Source organism: Camelus bactrianus, chromosome 8, assembly GCF_048773025.1.
Source record: "Camelus bactrianus isolate YW-2024 breed Bactrian camel chromosome 8, ASM4877302v1, whole genome shotgun sequence".
NCBI classification, from domain to species: domain Eukaryota; kingdom Metazoa; phylum Chordata; class Mammalia; order Artiodactyla; family Camelidae; genus Camelus; species Camelus bactrianus.
Window position 1 is genome coordinate 90,064,660 of NC_133546.1, and position 6,000 is coordinate 90,070,659.

Here is a 6,000-nt window from a genome sequence, read left to right on the forward strand (position 1 = left end):
AAAGAACAGCTGTGATACCAGACAGATCCGTGGAGTGTGGCCCCAAACCTCCCCGAACCACTCGTAATTGTTCCGTAATTCTGAGTGTGGGGAGGTTCCGTCCTCTGTCTGCAGCACTTGGGATCTCCTAGGAGCCCTCCGCGTGTCTTCCCAGATTGTCTCCTTGTGCGGGTTGCCGGTTAAAAGCCGGTGGTGTGATGGAATTGCAGGTAGCATCTAGTGCCTCCCCTGGACAGGGGAGGTAATTAGCGGACTTCCACCTGCTAGGGAACAGCTGTGACACCAGGCAGGTGCGTGGAGAATGGCCACTAACCTCCCCTACCCACTCGGCTCCTTCCGGAATTCTGAGTGTGGGGAGGATCCGTTCTATGTCTGCAGAGCCTGGGATCTCCTAGGAGCCCTCTGCATGTTTTCCCGAGTGTCTCCTAGAGCGAGCTGCCGGGGAAAGGCAGGGGTTGAGCTGGAAATGCAGGTAGAATGTAGAGCCTCTCCCTGGAGTGGTGAGGTAATTAGCGTACTTCCCCCTGCCAAGGAACAGCTGTGAAACCAGGCAGCTGCGTGGAGGGCGGCCCCAGACCTCCCCCACCCACTCGGCCGCGGTCCTGAATTCTGAGTGTGGGGAGGTTCCGTCCCCGTTCTGGAGAACCTGGGATCTATTAGGAGCCCTCCGCGTGTCTTCCCCAAGTGTATCCTAGTGCGGGCTGACGGGAAAGGCAGGGGTTGGGCTGGAAATGAAGGTATCATCTAGTGCCTCCACCTGGACAGGGGAGGTAATTATCGGAATTCCCCCTGCCATGGAACAGCTGTGACACCAGGCAGCTTCGGGGAGGTCGGCCCCAAATATTCCCCACCCACTCGGCCGCGTTCCGGAATTCTGAGTGTGGGGAGGTTCCGTCCTCTGTCTGCAGCGCCTGGGATCTCCTATGAGCATTCCGCGTGTCTTCCCCGAGTGTCTCCTAGTGCGGGCTGCCTGGGAAATTCGGGGGTTGTGATGGAAATACAGGAAGAATGTAGTGCCTTCCCCTGGACAGAGGAGGTAATTAGCGGATTTCCCCCTAAAAGGGAACAGCTCGGACAGCAGGAAGCTGCGTGCAGTGCGCCCCAAAACCTCCCCAAACCACTCGTATTTATTCCGTAATTCTGATGGTGGGGAGGTTCCTTCCCCTGTCTGCAGCACTTGGGATCTCATAGGAGAACTCCGCGTGTCTTCAACGAGTGACACTAGTGCGGGCTGCCGGGGAAAGGCGGGGGTTGCGATGGAAATGCAGGAAGCATTTAGTGCCTCCCCCTGGACAGGGGAGGAATTCAGCGAAATTCCCCCTGCCAGGGAATACCTGTGACACCCGGCACCTGCGTGGAGGGCGGTACCAAATCTCCCCCACCCACTCGGCCGCGTTCCGGAATTTTGAGTGTGGGGAAGTTCCGTCCTCTATCTGCAGTGCCTGGGATCTCCTAGGAGCCCTCCGCGTGTCTTCCCAGAGTGTCTCCTTTTGCGGGATGCCGGTTAAAGGCCGGTGGTGGGATGGAAATGCAGGAAGCATTTAGTGCCTCCCCCTGGACAGGGGAGGAAATTAGACAAGTTCCCCCTGCAAAAGAACAGCTGTGACACGAGACAGATCCGTGGAGTGTAGCCCCAAACCTCCCCGAACCACTCGTAATTGTTCCGTAATTCTGAGAATGGGGAGGTTCCGTCCTTTCTGCAGCACTTGGGATCTCCTAGGAGCCCTCCGCGTGTCTTCCCAGATTGTCTCCTTGTGCGGGCTGCCGGTTAAAAGCCGGTGGTGGGATGGAATTGCAGGTAGAATCTAGTGCCTCCCCCTGGACGGGGGAGGAAATTAGCGGACTTCCCCCTGCCAGGGAACAGCTCTGACACCAGGCAGCTGCGTGGAGTTCGCCCCAAAACCTCCCCAAACCACTCCTATTTATTCCGTAATTGTGACTGTGTGGAGGGTCCTTCCTCTGTCTGCAGCAATTGGGATCTCCTAGGAGAACTCCGCGTGTCTTCCACGAGTGACCCTTAGTGCGGGCTGCCGGGGAAAGGCGGGGGTTGTGATGGAAATGCAGGAAGCATTTAGTGCCTCCCCCTGGACATGGGAAGAATTTAGCGAACTTCCCCCTGCCAGGGAACAGCTGTGACACCAGGCAGCTCCGTGGAGTGTGGCCCCAAACCTCCCCGAACCACTCGTAATTGTTCCGTAATTCTGAGTGTGGGGAGGTTCCGTCCTCTTTCTGCAGCGCCTGGGATCTCCTAGGAGCTTTCCGCGTGTCTTCCCTGAGTGTCTCCTAGTGCGTGCTGCCGGGGAAATGCTGGGGTTGGGCTGGAAATGCAGGAAACATGTAGTGCCTCACCCTGGACAGAGGAGGTAATTAGCGGAATTCCCCCTGCCAGGGAACACCTGTGACACCAGGTTGCTGCGTGGAGGGCGCCCCCAAACCTCCCCAAACCACTCCTATTTATTCCATAATTCTGATTTTTGGGAGTTTCCTTCCTCTGTCTGCAGCAATTGGGATCTCCTAGGAGCCCTCCGCGTGTCTTCCCTGAGTGTCTCCTAGTGCGGGCTGCCGGGGAAATTCGGGTGTTTGGCTGGAAATGCAGGTAATATCTAGTGCCTCCCCCTGGATAGGGGAGGTAATTAGCGGACTTCCCCCAGCCAGGGAACACCTGTGACTCCAGGCAGCTACGTGGAGGGCGGCCCCAAACCTCCGACACCCACTCGGCCGCGTTCCGGAATTCTGAGTGTGGGGAGGTTCCGTCCTCAGTCTGCAGCACCTGGGATCTCCTAGGAGCCCTCCGATTGTTTTCCCCGAGTGTCTCCTAGTGCGGGAGGCCAGGGAAAGTCGGGGGATTGGCTGGAAATGCAAGTAGCATCTAGTGCCTCACTCTGGACAGGGGAGATAATTAGCGGACTTCCCCTGACAGGGAAGATCTGTGACAACAAGCAGCTGCGTGGAGGGCGGCCCCAATCTCCCCCAACCACTCATTCTCGTTCCGGAATTCTGAGAGTGGGGAGGTTCCGTCCTCTGTCTGCGGCGCCTGGGATCACCTAGGAGCCATCCGTGTGTCTTCCCGGAGTGACTCGTAATGCGTTCTTCCGGGGAAAGTTTGGGGTTTGGCTGGAAATGCAGGAGGCATTTAGTGCTTCCCCCTGGACAGGGGAGGTAATTAGCGGACTTCCCCCTGCCAGGGAACAGCTGTGAAACCAGGCAGCTGCGTGGAGGGCGCCCAAAAACCTCCCCAAATCACTCCTATTTATTCCGTAATTCTGATAGTGGGGAGGTTCCTTCTTCTGTCTGCAGCGACTGGGATCTCCTAGGAGCCCTCCGCGTGTCTTCCCAGAGTGTCTCCTTTTGCGGGCTGCCGGTTAAAGGCCGGTGGTGGGATGGAAATGCAGGAAGCATTTAGTGCCTCCCCCTGGACAGGGGAGGAAATTAGAAAATTTCCCCCTGCAAAAGAACAGCTGTGATACCAGACAGATCCGTGGAGTGTGGCCCCAAACCTCCCCGAACCACTCGTAATTGTTCCGTAATTCTGAGTGTGGGGAGGTTCCGTCCTCTGTCTGCAGCACTTGGGATCTCCTAGGAGCCCTCCACGTGTCTTCCCAGATTGTCTCCTTGTGCGGGCTGCCGGTTAAAAGCCGGTGGTGGGATTGAATTGCAGGTAGCATCTAGTGCCTCCCCTGGACAGGGGAGGTAATTAGCGGACTTCCACCTGCTAGGGAACAGCTGTGACCCCAGGCAGGTGCGTGGAGAATGGCCACTAACCTCCCCTACCCACTCGGCTCCTTCCGGAATTCTGAGTGTGGGGAGGATCCGTCCTCTGTCTGAATCGCCTGGGATCTCCTATGAGCATTCCGCGTGTCTTCCCCGAGTGTCTCCTAGTGCGGGCTGCCTGGGAAAGTCGGGGGTTGTGATGGAAATACAGGAAGAATGTAGTGCCTTCCCCTGGACAGAGGAGGTAATTAGCGGATTTCCCCCTAAAAGGGAACAGCTCGGACAGCAGGAAGCTGCGTGCAGTGCGCCCCAAAACCTCCCCAAACCACTCGTATTTATTCCGTAATTCTGATGGTGGGGAGGTTCCTTCCCCTGTCTGCAGCACTTGGGATCTCATAGGAGAACTCCGCGTGTCTTCAACGAGTGACACTTAGTGCGGGCTGCCGGGGAAAGGCGGGGGTTGCGATGGAAATGCAGGAAGCATTTAGTGCCTCCCCCTGGACAGGGGAGGAATTCAGCGAAATTCCCCCTGCCAGGGAATACCTGTGACACCCGGCACCTGCGTGGAGGGCGGTACCAAATCTCCCCCACCCACTCGGCCGCGTTCCGGAATTTTGAGTGTGGGGAAGTTCCGTCCTCTATCTGCAGTGCCTGGGATCTCCTAGGAGCCCTCCGCGTGTCTTCCCAGAGTGTCTCCTTTTGCGGGATGCCGGTTAAAGGCCGGTGGTGGGATGGAAATGCAGGAAGCATTTAGTGCCTCCCCCTGGACAGGGGAGGAAATTAGACAAGTTCCCCCTGCAAAAGAACAGCTGTGACACGAGACAGATCCGTGGAGTGTAGCCCCAAACCTCCCCGAACCACTCGTAATTGTTCCGTAATTCTGAGAATGGGGAGGTTCCGTCCTTTCTGCAGCACTTGGGATCTCCTAGGAGCCCTCCGCGTGTCTTCCCAGATTGTCTCCTTGTGCGGGCTGCCGGTTAAAAGCCGGTGGTGGGATGGAATTGCAGGTAGAATCTAGTGCCTCCCCCTGGACGGGGGAGGAAATTAGCGGACTTCCCCCTGCCAGGGAACAGCTCTGACACCAGGCAGCTGCGTGGAGTTCGCCCCAAAACCTCCCCAAACCACTCCTATTTATTCCGTAATTGTGACTGTGTGGAGGGTCCTTCCTCTGTCTGCAGCACTTGGGATCTCCTAGGAGAACTCCGCGTGTCTTCCACGAGTGACCCTTAGTGCGGGCTGCCGGGGAAAGGCGGGGGTTGTGATGGAAATGCAGGAAGCATTTAGTGCCTCCCCCTGGACATGGGAAGAATTTAGCGAACTTCCCCCTGCCAGGGAACAGCTGTGACACCAGGCAGCTCCGTGGAGTGTTGCCCCAAACCTCCCCGAACCACTCGTAATTGTTCCGTAATTCTGAGTGTGGGGAGGTTCCGTCCTCTTTCTGCAGCGCCTGGGATCTCCTAGGAGCTTTCCGCGTGTCTTCCCTGAGTGTCTCCTAGTGCGTGCTGCCGGGGAAATGCTGGGGTTGGGCTGGAAATGCAGGAAACATGTAGTGCCTCACCCTGGACAGAGGAGGTAATTAGCGGAATTCCCCCTGCCAGGGAACACCTGTGACACCAGGTTGCTGCGTGGAGGGCGCCCCCAAACCTCCCCAAACCACTCCTATTTATTCCATAATTCTGATTTTTGGGAGTTTCCTTCCTCTGTCTGCAGCAATTGGGATCTCCTAGGAGCCCTCCGCGTGTCTTCCCTGAGTGTCTCCTAGTGCGGGCTGCCGGGGAAATTCGGGTGTTTGGCTGGAAATGCAGGTAATATCTAGTGCCTCCCCCTGGATAGGGGAGGTAATTAGCGGACTTCACCCAGCCAGGGAACACCTGTGACTCCAGGCAGCTACGTGGAGGGCGGCCCCAAACCTCCGACACCCACTCGGCCGCGTTCCGGAATTCTGAGTGTGGGGAGGTTCCGTCCTCTGTCTGCAGCACCTGGGATCTCCTAGGAGCCCTCCGATTGTTTTCCCCGAGTGTCTCCTAGTGCGGGAGGCCGGGGAAAGGCGGGGGATTGGCTGGAAATGCAAGTAGCATCTAGTGCCTCACTCTGGACAGGGGAGATAATTAGCGGACTTCCCCTGACAGGGAAGATCTGTGACAACAAGCAGCTGCGTGGAGGGCGGCCCCAATCTCCCCCACCCACTCATCCTCGTTCCGGAATTCTGAGAGTGGGGAGGTTCCGTCCTCTGTCTGCAGCGCCTGGGATCACCTAGGAGCCATCCGTGTGTCTTCCCGGAGTGACTCG